Genomic DNA, 16,447 nt, shown 5'->3' with positions numbered 1-16,447 from the left:
CATTCAACATATAATCAAGCCATCATGAGGCTAAACACGTACGCCCATGTTGTCCTAGGCGCTTTACCAGACCCAAGGTTCGCGGTTCACATGTTGAGGATATCCCAGGTATCCTTAGGGTCTCGCCCTGGCAACTCGCACTCCGCGTGCTAAACGCTGCACCTGGCCCCTTGCCGTTCTCGACCTTCCCATTCCCGGCCATCGCCGTTCTCGGCCTTCGCCGTTCCCAGCTCTTTCCGTTCATTCACATATTTGCACAAATGGCATAACTAAACAAATACTTAAACACAGATAAATTCAATCAATGGGGCTACGTCCTACAACACAATCTTATAGGGCCGTGCCCTGCAACACAAGCTATAGGGCCTCGCCCTACTATAATGGTACATTAATTTTCTTACTTGTGTCCCGAGCTTCCAAGCACCAATGTCCTGAGCACAGTCTCCTAGTCTGAGCCTCCCTGAAACCTTAGTCACAACGCACCAACAATATCCATCCGTCAATTTCTAATCCATTAAATAACTTTGGGTCATAATTCTAGTCGCTGGGACATTGAATTCTGTCAATCAAGGTGATAAAATCCTCACTTCAGGAACACTGCTCGGTCTAGGCCGGTGTCTCACTGCCTCAATCTTACTTGGGTAAACCTGAATCCCCTCCTTACTGACGATATGGCCAGAAATGTAACTTGTGGTAACCAGAACTCGCACTTGCTGAACTTAGCATATAACCTATGCTCTCTCAACCGTTGCAATACCAATCGCAGATGCTGCTCATGCTCTGTCTTTGTCTGAGAATACACTAGAATGTCCTCGATGAACACAATCACAAACTTGTCCAAGTAGTCCTTGAAAACCCTGTTCATCATATCCATAAAAGCTGCTGGGGCATTGGTTAATCCAAAGGACATCACCAGGAATTCGTAGTGTCCATACCTCTTGCAGAAAGCGGTCTTTGTTATGTCCTCCTCTTTGATTCTTAATTTGTGGTAACCTGATCGAAGATCATTCTTGGAAAACATTGTCCTTCCTAGGCAGTGGATACTTGTTCATAATAGTCAACGTATTTAGCTCCCTGTAGTCAATACACATCCTAAGAGATCCGTCCTTCTTCTTGACGAACAACACTGGAGCACCCCATGGCGAGAAACTCAGTCTGATGAACCCCAAATCCAGTAACTATTGCAACTGAATCTTTAACTCCTTCAACTTTGCCAGAGCCATTCTGTAAGGTGTCCTAGATACTGGCTCCACCCCTGGCGCCAACTCTATAGCAAACTCAATCTCTCGCTGCGGCGACAACCCTGACAGATCTACTAGAAATAAATCTGGAAACTCACATACCAATCTGGTCTCCCCCAGTCCAACCGACACAACCCTAGAGGTATCCACAACATTCGCTAGGAATCCTATGTAACCTTCCTGCTTTAGGTCTCTAGCCTTCAGTGCTGAAATCATAGGTACCGGTAGTCCATTAACTCTCCCCACAAATACAAAGGGTACCTCCCCTTCTGGTTCAAAAGTCATCATCCTACACTTGCAATCAATCGTCGCCCTGTACTTCGATAACCAATCCATCCCTAGGATCATATCGAAGTCATCCATCGTATGCTCAATCAAATCAACAGACAAATCCCTACCATCTACCTCTACTGGTCAAGCTCTAATCCATCTCCTAGAGACTACCAATTCCCCAGTCGACAACAAAGTCTGAAAGCCCTAGCTACAAAACACTAGGTCTACACAGCTAATATATCACTCTAGCAGATACAAATGAATGAGTAGCTCTCGAATCAATCCATGCAGTATAAGAAAACCCAGCACTAGAAATCTGACCTGTAACAACTGAGGGCCTAGCCTCCGCCTCAGTCTAAGCCATTGTAAACACTCTGGCAGGAGAGAGACTGTCGCCCTGCTTCGGCTCCTCCTTCCTGACTTGGGGGCAGTCCTTCTTCAGATGATTGGCACTCCCACAGACAAAGCAGGCCCTGATCCTGAACTCACCCTGATGTCGTCGTCTCCACCGGGGACACACTGGAAAACTTCTCCAGTTGTCACCTCCGTCCTGACGGCCACTAAAAGCACCCCATGCCCTCCTATCTGAGCTAGGAGGAACAAAATAATCTGGGGCCTTTCTCGTCTGTGCACTGGAGCCACTACCCCGAATGGATCCAATAAAAGGAGTCACCGTCCTCTTGGCATCGCACCTAACAATGCTCCCTCTCCAAATCTGATCCTCGGCTCCCTCAAGTGTAAGAGCCTTGTCTACAACTTGAGCATAGGTAGTAGTCTCTGGATCCAAGCTGATCTTTACATCACGGGTGATCATAAATTTCAATCCCCACCCAAATCTATCGCTCCTTGCCACATCAGTCGGCACCAAATTCTACGCGAACTTCGCCAACCGGTCAAATCTCAGAGCATACTCAGTAACTGTCAACCGGTTCTGAGTCACGTTGATGAACTCATCAACCTGTGCAGCTCGGAATGCTACAGTGTAGTATTTCTCGTTAAAGATGTTTTTGAACTCTTCCCAGGTCATAACTTCCACATTCCTCCTCTGAACTACTACATCCCACCAGATGTGGGCATCCTCTCTGAACATGTAGCTGGCATAAGCTACCCACTCGTTCCCTTCCACCCTCATAAAATCCAGAATGGAGGAAACCATATTCATCAATTGGTCTGCCCACAGTGGGTCTGGTCCACCCTCAAAGGTGGGAGGATGCTGCTTTCAAAACCTCTTATACAAAGGTGGGGTCCCAGTCGGATACTATCTACCTCGGAGCCCCATGAAGTCGAACAATTTCCTTCACATATAACTCGGCATCCTGTTCCACAGTATAAGTCATTTGGACAAGTAAGAAGTGGGCGGACTTGGTATACCTAACTACAATCACCCACACCGAATCATGCTGTCCCATGGTCTTCGGCAAAGCAACCACGAAGTCCATGGTGATATCTTCCAACTTCCACTCTGGAATCCCTAGAGGTTGTAGCAACTCTGCTAGCCTTTGATGTTCAGCCTTGACTTGCTGACAAGTTAAGCACTTGAACACATAATCCACCACATCCCACTTCATGCCCGACCACCAATACAAAGCTTTCAGATCTTGGTACATCTTCGTTGTACCTGGATGTAAGGAATAGGGAGTGGTATGCGATTCATCTAAGATCTCCCGCCGGATATCAGAATCCATCGGAACACAGATCTGACTCTTGTACTTCCGTAACCCCGTCTCTGAGATAGAGAAGTCCTTAGCCGCTCAGACTAAGACATTCTCCCTGTGACCTCTCAATAGGGAATCCTTCCCCTGCGTCTCCTTGATCCCCTCAAGGAGTGTAGACTGCAAAGTGATGTTGGCTAACCGACCAACCACCAACTCTATATCCGCTCTAGTCTTCTCCTTCGCTAGCTTATTTGATATCTGTCTCGAATTGAACAACTGTCCTGGGCCTTTCCGACTCAACGCATCAGCCACTACACTAGCCTTCCCAGGATGGTATAGAATATCACAATCATAATCCTTAACCAACTCCAACCACCGTCTCTGGCGCATATTAAGATCCTTTTGAGTAAAGAAGTAATTCAAACTCTTATGGTCAGTGTATATCTCGCACTTCTCACCATATAGATAATGTCTCCAAATCTTAAGTGCGAATACCACTGCTGCCAACTCCAAATCATGCCTTGGATATCTCTGCTCGTACTCCTTTTGCTGTCTCGATGCGTAAGCTATCACCTTACCAACTTGCATCAGCACACACCCTAAACCCTGTCTGGAAGCATCACAGTAAACCACAAACTTCTCTTTATCTGTCTGTAGACTCAACACTGGCGCGGTGATCAGTCGTCGCTTCAGTTCCTTGAAACTATTCTCACATCTGTCCGTCCATACATACTTTGTCTTCTTCTTTGTCAATTCTGTCAATGGCGTAGCTATCCTGGAGAACCCCTCAACAAACCTCCGATAATACCCTGCCAATCCCAGAAAACTCCTCACTTCAGGAACACTGCTCGGTCTAGGCCAGTCTCTCACTGCCTCAATCTTACTTGGGTCAACCAGAATCCCCTCCTTACTGATGATTTGGCCCAGAAATGTAACTTGTGTAACCAGAACTCGCACTTGTTGAACTTAGCGTATAACCTATGCTCCCTCAACTGTTGCAATACCAATCGTAGATGTTGCTCGTGCTCTGTCTCTGACTGAGAATACACCAGAATGTCATCGATGAACACCATCAGAAACTTGTCCAAGCAGTCCTTGAAAACTCTAATCATCATATCCATAAAAGTTGCTGGGGCGTTGGTTAATCCAAAGGACATAACTAGGAATTCGTAGTGTCCATACTTCGTGTGGAAAGCGGTCTTTAGCATGTCCTCCTCTTTGATTCTTAATTGGTGGTAACCTGATCGAAGATCAATCTTGGAAAACACTGTCCTTCCTAGGCAGTGCATACTTGTTCTTAATAGTCCACTTATTTAGCTCCCTGTAGTCAATACACATCATAAGAGATCCATCATTCTTCTTGACGAACAACACTGGAGCACCCCATGTCGAGAAACTCGGTATGATGAACCCCAAATCCAGTAACTCTTACAACTGAATCTTCAACCCCATCAACTCTGCCGGTGCCATTCTGTAAGGTGTCCTAGGTACTGGCTCTGCCCCTAGCGCCAACTCTATAACAAACTCAATCTCTCGCTGCGGCGGCAACCTTGACAGATATACTGGAAATAAATCTGGAAACTCACATACCAATCTGGTCTCCCTCGGTCCAACAGACAACTCCCTACCATCTGCCTCTACTGGTAAAGCTCTAATCCATCTCCTAGAGACTACCAGTTCCCCAGTCGGCAACAAAGTCTGAAAACCCCTAGCATACAAAACACTAGGTCTACACAGTTGATCTATCACTCTAGCAGATACAAATGAATGAGTAGCTCCCAGATCAATCAATGCAGTATAAGAAAGCCCAGCACTAGAAATCTGACCTGTCACAACCGAGGGGCTAGCCTCTGTAACGACCCAAAATCGCTAATAAGGCTTAAGGGCCTTGATTAGTGTACCAGGAGGGCATGTTGTGATTTATGTTTGATTTTAATGAGTTTAATGCATGGTTATGATTTAAAGCGTGTTATATGACTATTTGACTATTTGAGATGCATGACTATGTGTATTAGTATGCATGTAGGCCCTGATCGTGTTAGAATGGCATAATTGTAATTTTGGCCATTTTAGGCATAACTGTATTGATATGTGATGATTGTTGAGACCACAGTGGTATGTGGGTGTATCTGTGACTTGTGACTCGAGACGATCCCAGTGAGCGGATTAACGGTAAGTCAAGGAAGAATTTATACCCGGCTTGGGTTAAGCCTGTGGGTATAAGCAGGAATTTAGATAATACATTGAGGTCAATTTTGATAGTAAGGAATACATATTTGGTGATTTATCAGGTATTGGAAGGCAACGGGAAAATATTAGAGACACTTGAGGATTAGCGGGAATTGGGTAAAATGGCTAAAATGGCCCTACTTGGACAAAAGAGTTTAGAATTTATAGGGAGGGCATTTTGGTCAATTGGCTTTTTAGAGATTTATTATTGAGGCTTTTTACACTTAGTGGGATTTATAGAGAAAGTGTAAAGGCTGTGGCAAAGAAAGAAAAAAAAAAGGAAGAAAAGAAAAGAGAGAAAAACAGAGGGGTTTTCCAAAGGATCGGTTTGGGGGTTCTAGCACCTCTTCTCTTCAAATTTCTTGGGGCAAAGCTCAGTGGAGTGCTAAGATAGGCTGAGCATCGAGGATCTTAAGTTGGACTTGAAGATTTGGCAGGGATTAGCAAGATCACATCAACTTTTGAGGTAAGTTCTTAGAGTTTTCAGTTTTAAGGGTTTGGCTGGTTTGAGCTGTGTTTTGGGCTGAGATGATGGAAATTTTAGGGAATTTCTAGGCAAGCTTTGAGGATGAGCAAGCTATGAAGGTCTAGGGAATAAATCAAGGTAGAAATTGCATCAATGGTATGATTTCTAAGACCCTATCTTTGTTGTTTGAATGAATTTCTGGCTTTTGGGTTCATGGTGTTAGATTTTGAGTTTTGGGTTGCTTGAGCTTGGGGTTTGAGTTCTTGGGATGCTTGGGATGAGTGTGAAGTGTGGACATGTTTGTTTTTGGGTTTGGAAAAGGTTTGGGCAAGTTTGGGGTTGAAATGGTAGAAGGAAATCGCAAGATGCGATTTTTGGGTAGTGTTGGTCTGCAACTAGCGCTACAGCGCTAGTCAGGGGGCGCTGTAGCACTAGCCCCTGTTTCTGATGGGGTGGTTCTGCGTGTAGCGCTACAGCGCCCTCTTTAGAGCGCTGTAGCGCTGCACTGTTCACAGAGGGGATTTTTGGGCTTTTGTGAAGGGATTTAGACCTAGGGTTCGGGGCTCGATTCCGCCACTTTGTTTTGGGGATCTAGGACTTCCCGGGGGCTCGGGAGTGGTCCCGAGACTAGGTATTCGGACTTGGGGTTCAGTGTTGACTTTGACCTATGTTTGTGCCTAGGTGTGCGCTAAGGCTCGAGTGGGATCGTGCTCAAGGAGTCAAGTGTTGAAAGCTACCAAATTGACAGGTAAGAAAACTATAGCACCCGTAGGATAGGGCATGGGCCCATAGTGTGATTGCGGGACACGGCCCTATATTGCATTACATGTTAGGGTGCAGACTTAAATGAATTGATATTTGTTTGAATGTTGTTTGAGTTATGCTATATGTGATTATAGTGGAATGAAACGGCAATGGAGCCGAGAACGGCGAAAGGCCGAGAACGGCAATGGAACCGAGAACGGCGAAAGGCCGAGAACGGCAGTGGGGCCGGAAGTAATACTTAGCACATGGGATGCTTATAGTCAGGGTAGGACTCAGTGGATACATGTGATATCCTTACGGTGAGGACCGAGACCCCAGGCTTTGGTAAGGCTTCTGGGGCGGCATGGCCGTGTTTGCTTAGTCTTATGGTTGACCTGTTTATCTGTGGACTATCTGATATGATTAACTGTATAATTTGAATATGTTATGATCTGCTTGAGTTTTCTTGCTGGGCTTCGGCTCACGGGTGCTCTGTGTTGCAGGTAAGGGCATAGATTGAGTCAACCAACCATGAGTACGGAGAGCGTGAAGCGACGCGTACATGTTTGGCCTGCCTAACTGCTTTGGTTGGGGGTTTATTCGAGAAATGGCTGTAATAATCTATGATTTTTATAATTAATCAACTGTGAACTTATTTTTAGATGTAAATAGTTTTCAAACCTTATTTTGGGATCCCAAATGTTTAATACTAGAAGTTCTTTATGAAACGACGCATTTTCAAAGATTACAGCCTTAACTTTTTATTAGTCACACTTTTGTTTTAAAAACCTCGATTAGCGAGTTCATTGTACACTATTTTGTCTTAAAACTCACTTGGTAACGGCTCTAAGGAAGTAGGGCATTACAGCCTCCCCCTCAGTCTGAGTCATTGTAAACACTCTGGCAGGAGCATGACTGTCGCCCTGCTTCGGCTCCTCCTTCCTGACTTGTGGGCAGTCCTTCTTCAGATGATTGGCACTCCCACAGACAAAGCAGTCCCTGATCCTGCACTCACCCTAATGTCGTCATCTGCACTGGGGACACACTGGAAAACTCCTCCAGTTGTCACCTCCGCCCTGACGACTAATAAAAGCACCCCGTGCCCTCCTATTCGAGCTAGGAGGAACAAAAGAATCTGTGGCCTTTCTCTTCTGCTCACTGGAGCCACTACCCTAGCTGGATCAAATAAAAGGAGGAACCGTCCTCTTGGCATCGCGCCTAACAACGCTCTCTCTCCAAATCTGATCCTCGGCCCCCTCAGGTGTCAGGGCCTTGTCTACAACCTGAGCATAGGTAATAGTCTCTGGATCCAAGGTGATCTTTACATCATGGGCAATCATAAAGTTCAATCCCCGCACAAATCTATCTCTCCTTGCTACATCAGTCGGCACAAAATCCGGCGCGAACTTCGCCAATCGGTCAAATCTCAGAGCATACTTAGTAACAATCAACCGGTTCTTAGTCACGTTGATGAACTCATCAACCTTTCCAGCTCAGACTACTACACTGTAGTATTTCTCCTTAAAGATGTTTTTGAACTCTTTCTAGGTCATAACAGACTCATCCCTCCTCTGAACTACTACATCCCACCAGATGCAGGCATCCTCTCTGAACATGTAGCTGGCACAAGCTACCCTTTCGTTCCCTTCCACCTTTATAAAATCCAGAATGGAGGAAACCATATTCATCCACTGCTCTGCCCGCAGTGGGTCTGGTCCATGCTCGAAGGTGGGAGGATGGTGCTTTCTGAACCTCTCATACAAAGGTGGGGTCCCAGTCGGATACTACTACCTCGGAGCCCCATGAAGTTGAAAATTTTCCTTTACATATAACTCGGCATCCTGCTCCACAGTATAAGTTGTCCTAACAGGTAAGAAGTGGGCGGAATTGGTATACCTATCCACAATCACCCACACCGAATCATGCTGTCTCATGGTCTTCGGCAAACCAACCACGAAGTCCATGGTGATATCTTCCCACTTCCACTCTGGATTCCCTAGAGCCTGCAACAACTCTGCTGGCCTCTGATGTTCAACCTTGACCTGCTGACAAGTTAAGCACTTGGACACATAATCCACCACTTCCCTCTTCATGCCCGACCACCAATACAAAGCTTTCAGATCTTCGTACATCTTCGTTGTACCTTGATGTAAGGAATAGGGAGTGGTATGCGATTCATCTAAGATCTCCCGCCAGATATCAGAATCCATCGGAACACAAATCCGACCCTTGTACTTCAATAACCCCATCTCCGAGATAGAGAAGTCCTTAGCCGCTCAGACTAAGACATTCTCCCTGTGACCTCTCAACTGGGAATCCTTCCCCTGCATCTCCTTGATCCTCTCAAGGAGTGTAGACTGAAGAGTGATGTAGGCTAACCGACCAACCACCAACTCTATACCTTCTCTAGTCTTCTCCTCCGCTAGCTTATCGGATATCTGTCTTGAACTGAACAACTATCCTGGGCCTTTCCGACTCAACGCATCAGCCACTACATTAGCCTTCCCAAGATGGTATAGAATATCACAATCATAATCCTTAACCAACTCCTACCATCGTCTTTTCCGCATATTCAGATCCTTTTGCGTAAAGAAGTACTTCAAGCTCTTATGGTCGGTGTATATCTCGCACTTCTCACCATATAGATAATGTCTCCAAATCTTAAGTGCGAATACCATCGCTGCCAACTCCAAATCATGAGTGGGATATCTCTGCTCGTACTCCTTTTGCTCTCTCGATGCGTAAGCTATCACCTTACCAACTTGCATCCGCACACCCCTTATACCCCGTCTGGAAGCATCACAATAAACCACAAACTTCTCATTATCTGTCGGCGTTCTCAACACTGGTGCGGTGATCAGTCGCTGCTGTTCCTTGAAACTATTCTCACATCTGTTAGTCCATACATAGTATGTCTTCTTCTTTGTCAATTCTGTCAATGGCCTCCTATCCAAGCTAGGAGGAACAAAAGAATCTGGGGCCTTTCTCTTCTGCTCACTGGAACCACTACACCGACTAGATCCAATAAAAGGAGGCACCGTCCTCTTGGCATCGCGCCTATCAGCCAACCATAAATGATAATCCACATAACATACAAATAGCACAGAACACTCAACGCGCCATGCCCTGGCATCATGCATATGTTAAATCATTCATCATGCTCTATATCAAACAAGCAGGAAAACATGGCATTTAAGCACATATTCAAGCATACAAGTCTATCATTACCAACCAACCCTGAGTCGAGCTTGTCACTGACAGCGAGCGTACATGTTCGGTCATTCTCCAGAAACCATGAACCTTGGCTCACTTTGATACCTAGTTGTAACGCCCTACTTCCTTAGAGGTGTTAATAAGTGAGTTTAAAATGTGCAATTAACTCGCTAATCGAGGTTTTAAGAAAAAAGTGTAATTAAACCATAAAAAGAGTCTTATACTTTGAAAATAATTCCATTCATTGAAAATCATAAAGCATTTAACACTTGGGATCCAAAAATACTGTTTAGAAATATTTACAACTCAAAAATATAACTAAAGTCGGCTAAACGAAAAAATATAGGTTTAGTACAACCATCTGCCAAATACCCATGGTCGTGGTAGCCAAGTAGGCCAAACATGTACGCGGCGCTTCACGCTCTCCGTAGTCATGGTTGGTCGACTTTCCCCTTGCCATTACCTGCACCATAGAGCACCCGTGAGCCGAAGCCCAGCAAGAAAACCCTCACAAGTAGATAACATAAGCATATTTCACATTCAACATATAATCAAGCCATCATCAGGCTAAACATGTACGACCATGCCGTCCCAGGCACTTTACCAGACCCTGGGTTCGCCGTCCACTCCGTGAGGATATCCCAAGTATCCTTAGGGTCTCACCCTGGCAACTCGCACTCCGCGTGCTAAACGTTGCTCCTGGTCCCTTGCCATTCTCAGCCTTCGCCGTTCCCGACTCTTTCCGTTCATTCACATATTTTTACACATAGCATAACTAAACAAATACTTAAACACAGATAAATTCAGTCAATGGGGCTACGCCCTGCAACACAATCTTATAGGGTCGTGCCCTGCAACACAAGCTATAGGGCCTCGCCCTACTCTACGGGTACAACAGTATTCTTACCTGTGTCCCGAGCTTCTAAGCACCGATATCCCGAGCACAGTCCTCTAGTCCGAGCCTCGCTGAAACCCTAGCCACAACGAACCAACAATATTGATCCATCAAGTTCTAATCCATTAAATAACTTTGGGTCATAATTCTAGTCTCTGGGACATTGAATTCTATCAATCAAGGTGATAAAATCCATCCCGAGCCTTAACTATTGGATTCCCGAGCCTAAAACCAATTTGAAGCCCAAAAATGCACTAAGTGTCGCGGCTCCAAGAATCCATGCCGCGGCCCCTAGCTCAACCAACCCTGCCTCAGTTTTGCCCACACGCGCCGTGGCCCTGCCTGTAGGGTGCCGCTGTGCGCGTCCACTTTCAGGCAGCCAGATGTTCTAAGGGGCCGCGGCTCAGCAAGAACAATGCTGCGGCCCGACTCCTCGAGCCCAGAAAAATCCTCCATTTTTGCCATGGAAACCCATCCAATTTACCCCAAAATCAACCTAACAACTTAGTTTAATCATCCCAGAAGTTATACCATGGTCTTAGTAAATAAACCTAACAAGAATTCTAGCTCAAAACCTCATCAAACTGAAAGATGATTTTTCATCTTTCCAACATGCAAAACTCTTAACACACCAGTAGAAATTCAAACACAATTCATATAATTTAAAAGCTTACCCTTGCTTAATTGAGTCTCTGAGTTAATCTCCGAAGCTCCAAGCTCCTAGCCTCCAAAATTCTAACTTGATTCCTTAGTTTCCAATTAGTTTTCACAAAAAAACCTCCAAGCTTCCAAGGAAGAAGATAAGAGAGAGATAGACTAGAAGAGTCGGTTCCTAAGTTCTGAATGTTTCCTCAACTTTGTTTTATTCAACTTAAGCTTCCAAGGTTACCTAAAAGCTCGGGGTGCCAAAAACGTCCATGAGGGCAAAATGGTAAATTTCCCAAATATTCCTTCCTAAACATCCTATCTTCAAATATATCTCCAAATATTTATTTCTATAACCCGTTAACCCCATACAACGTCTAATACCCAAAATACCCCTCGACTCGCCCCGAGTTAGGTTTTCGACCCCGTTGTGACTTTCTAGCTAACAGCTCCCTAGGACTGTCTCAGATCGTGCAACACAAATATATCACAATTATTACAATTATCACATTTATGCCCTCAACGGGCTAAAATTACAAACATGCCCCTAACAACCAAACAAGGCCTACATTCATATTTAATTCACCTAAACATGCATCTCTAATAACATATTCATATAAATTCACATATTATATAACAAATCATTTATTGCCCTCCAGGCACGCTAATCAAGGCCCTAAGCCTTATTAGCAAATTTGGGTCGCTACATATGATTTGTTTCTATCAATGTTTATATCACCTAGGAATAATAGTTTACTGCAACGTTGACTAATTATTCATTATTTCATAACTAATTAATAGGTCAATTATACCACTATCTTTCTAAAATCAACAATTTTATTAATTAATAGTGTTCGTATTGAATGTTAGTAGGTAAAGTGTTGTGATTTGTATCGATCAATGTTGATCTCACCCAAATGTATTAGTTTTGTGCAAATTGATTATTTTTTTGTTATTTTGGACTTAGTGTTAAAAGATCCATAATCGTAGTAATGAGGATTGCTCTTATTCATTGTTAATTTGACCATTTGTGTGGATTGTTGGCGATAACACCCAAAAGTATTACTTTGTTGAGACATTGGCTTATCATTTGGTGTTTTAGACAGAATGAACATATCGATTATTGTTCACAGATTATTAGAAAATTTAGCAAAATAAAATTGAAATTCATAACTTTTACCAGAACCACAATACCTTTACTGGCGCAATACCCAAACACACCGGTGCAAGTCTAAGCGGGGAAAATCCCACCTTATAAATTTAAATGCCTCGTAGGATATGATAAAGGAGTACACTTATTCAAGATGATCGAGTTGAATCTTACCCTAGTCGAGACTATTCTACTATTAAGGATATTGGTCGTCCACTTGGCAAAAGAACAAGTGTGCTCCTAAATTTAAAGTTGAAGCAAAAGGCAGAGTGTTACATCTTAAACAATTATACTGAAATCAAGGAATACCTTAAGTAAGTATTCAACACTTTTTTTGTAATTTTTTTTTACTTACTAGGATTCATTTTTAATCACAACTTATATATTCATTCATAGTGAGCATATGGAAGAGTTGAAAAGACGAGGAGGTTCGACTCTTCAACTTAAAAGAAATTCGAGTTTCCTCAGTTGTTCAAAACTCGAGTAAGTGTATCACCCTATTCTTATAATACATCATAATTATTAAGTGGTTAGGTCACTCAAGTAGGTTTATATTTATAGATCAATCAATTACGCGACTCAGCGCTTGTAGAGGTTCATGATGAATTGTATGCACTCGCCAACAAATCAAGTTCAACCTTATTTGTAATACCTAAAAATGGTAAATAAAAAATAATTCATAAATATAGAGTTTTTTTTATTAAAAAAGACATTATAAAAAAATTCATAAAAAAACTTTTTAAAAGGTATGCGCATATTTAAAAGTAGATACTTCCAACAATAGTTTAACAATCCAAAGTGAGCCTTGAAATTTAAAAGTAATTAAAAGCACTCCAAAGCATCCAACTTCCCACAGCCAAGCCCACATGTACACTAATCAAACGATACTCCTGCGCCTACTGCTCTTTGCTCCAGCGATAATTCTTAGTAATATCAACCATACAAAACACAGAGGAAAAATCTATAAAAGGATATAATTCAATGATTGAGTCATTGAGTTAAAATTAACAAACATACTCAGCTGAATTATCTAGACCATAAGAATATAATTAAAGAACTTCTAAGCGTCCTGGCGTGGCAAAACCTAAAATAGTAATTTCCAAAAATGGTTCACCCAGAACCTAATTCTTCTAGTAATTCGAGAGTCAAACTCGATAATAGTGGAGAATAAATTATGCTATCAACCAATCGTAACTGTTGACGCAATTTTTCGCCAATAGTGATTAAGACATCTAATTAGAGAAATCAAGCTTGATAGTAAACCGTAAATAAAAACTCGCGAAATGTTTACGAGGTTTAGTGGTTAAAATCCGCCAAGATTATGAGTCACTCTTATTCTTGCTTTGGAACTCTTGAAGAAATTGTTTATGACAATTTCAGCAGAGCTTTGGTACACAAGATGTCGATCCCTTTTACTGTCCAGTCCCCTTGTATTTATAGGGAAATATGATGGACAATATTGGGTAATCGTATTATAAATGGTAATGTATAATATTGGGTAACTTCTCAAATTAATAGAAATTTAAATATCCTAATTAAGCCCAATGTCAGTTACATCAATCAATAAATGAATATAATGATTGCATGCATTTATTGTGCATGTTAGGCATCCAATTCTGTAGGGATTCTTCGATGTGCCTTGTTGAACCACCTTGAGTTATATGCCGTTCTCGAGCTAGATATGATTAGAACAAGATGGCTGATAGGATAGATTTTTAATACTTTTTAGTCTTAGTTTTATTATTATTATTTTATATTTTTAGTTCATTTTATGTGTGGTTGTTGTATTTTTTTTCAGGTTGTCATTTGTTAAATGGATATTTGAGACATATTTCAAAATTTATTTTAAATATTATCTTCAATCAAGAGAAAAACAGTAAAAGATATTTATTTGAATTGATTGGAGAAGTAAAGGAGAATTCAAACTTAAATTGTTAGAAAAATCTGAGATAGTTTCGGTATTTTGACCATATCTCCCTACTCACTTATCTGACTCACGTGCTCTTGGTGGCGTTGGAAAGATTATTCAAAGACCTATGAAAGCTTGTTTTATAAGAAAAGTAAAATTGGGACGTTTACATGGTGATACTCGACCTCCAAGATTACGCAAGCTAGAGTTACGAGATTTGAAATTCAAATAAAGATATTTTGGAGCATTATCAAGTAACAAATAGAAACATCTAGAAAACTCTTTTCACAACCTTATCACTATAAAAAGAATGCTTTAGACTATTTTAGATCTCTTTCTTTCTACTTGGCCTCTCTCAATTTTCTCTCTTTCTTCTCTTACTTATTTTTCTATTCTTTTCCATGAACTAATTTTCTTATCTAGGGTTTAATGCAGTCACTTGGATTTCTATTTAATGTTATTATAATGTTTTATTGATTCTTATTCTTTATTCTAACTTATATAATGTTTGCATAATGCTAGTAAATACCTGATCAATATTTGCTTGATTTATGATTTTGATTCAAAATTCGAAAGATGATAATTGAATATGCTATAGTTATATAGACATAGGTTACATATTGGATGAATCTACCTCTATGCTTGTGTAGTAATTAGGTTTCTATGCTTAATGTCTGCTATATGTTTAAGTTTATCACAGAGATGTAGAAAACCTGCATCTAGGATGAGATCTTATATCTTGAAAAAGAATAGTCATCGATTTATGTTAACCTGCTACTAAAATAAGAAGAAAGAAATTTATAACTGATTAGTAAAATTAGTAGAATGAAAAGTTGATGAAATTAACACCCTAGATCTTTTTAATAGTTGTTTTCATCTTTTAAATAGTTATTTTTGTTCATAGTTATTTACAATTTTAAAATTAAAATTCATTCATCTAAACTTTGTTCGCCAAATAGAAATTAAAAGAACAATTGTTCGTAATTGGAAAATAGTCTTCGTGGGAACGATACTGTACTTATCATATATAGTACTTCAATAGATTATGTGCACTTGCGTATATATATTTTCATGATCATGTTTTTCGTGCCGTTGCCAGGGACTAAATTTCTAATATCAAAATTAATTGTTTTTTGTTCTAATTTGGTTTTTATATTTTATATTATTAATATCAACATAAATGATTTTTATTTTATCTTGTTTTTTTTATTTAAATATTATTTAATTTATGTTTCTTTTGCGTGTTTGACTTGCGAGGTAAATAAAAAAATGCTTCATCAACATTACATCGTGGGTTTTTCCCAATAACATAATGAGCCATTTTACTCCGCTTGGGGGAGATTTAATGAATTGGTGGAGACATGTTATCACAATTTCTCAAGGGGGTGTCTTACACTTTTCTTTTACAATGGATTAGATGATGCAACGAGATGTTAGGTAAACTATGGAGCAGAAGTAACTGGTGAACCTTTATTAAGAAGATGTCATGATGATATAATAGAGTTGTTGAATGATGTTATCTAGATTTCCGGATAGCGTTTAGATTGATGGCCTCGGGGAAGCAGAATTATCGATGTCTTTCACGGTAGGTGACCAGAGCTCGCGGATGAACAGAAAGGCTTCACCTCTCCGGCTTGGTGTCCGGATTACTCTTCCAAGCAAACACAATACGGAAACTCGTCAACTCTTCCGGACTCCCGAAGGGGTATCCTTCGGGGAAGCTCCTTCCAGGAGAAGCTCTTCGAGTGGTCTCCGCAGAAGCAGTTCCGTGCCTCGCACGGAACAAAGCCAAACGGTCGAGTCCTGGAGGAGGCATATTTGGAATGATATCCGCCTGACACAGGATCCCGCCTGACACGCCCGTCAGGTCAAAGCCGCACACTTCCCAGCACGCCTAAGGGTACCTTTTCGCCTACTGTTCCGCTGACAACTTGGAAAAGACGGCTGACTTTGTGCGTTCCCCATACTTTCACGTAAATATACCCACATAGAGTCTTGTAGCCATGCTACTACAGTAATTGTATCCC

Source organism: Humulus lupulus, chromosome X, assembly GCF_963169125.1.
Source record: "Humulus lupulus chromosome X, drHumLupu1.1, whole genome shotgun sequence".
NCBI classification, from domain to species: Eukaryota; Viridiplantae; Streptophyta; class Magnoliopsida; order Rosales; family Cannabaceae; genus Humulus; species Humulus lupulus.
The sequence above is the reverse complement of the archived record's forward strand: the minus strand, read 5'-3'. Positions refer to the sequence as shown.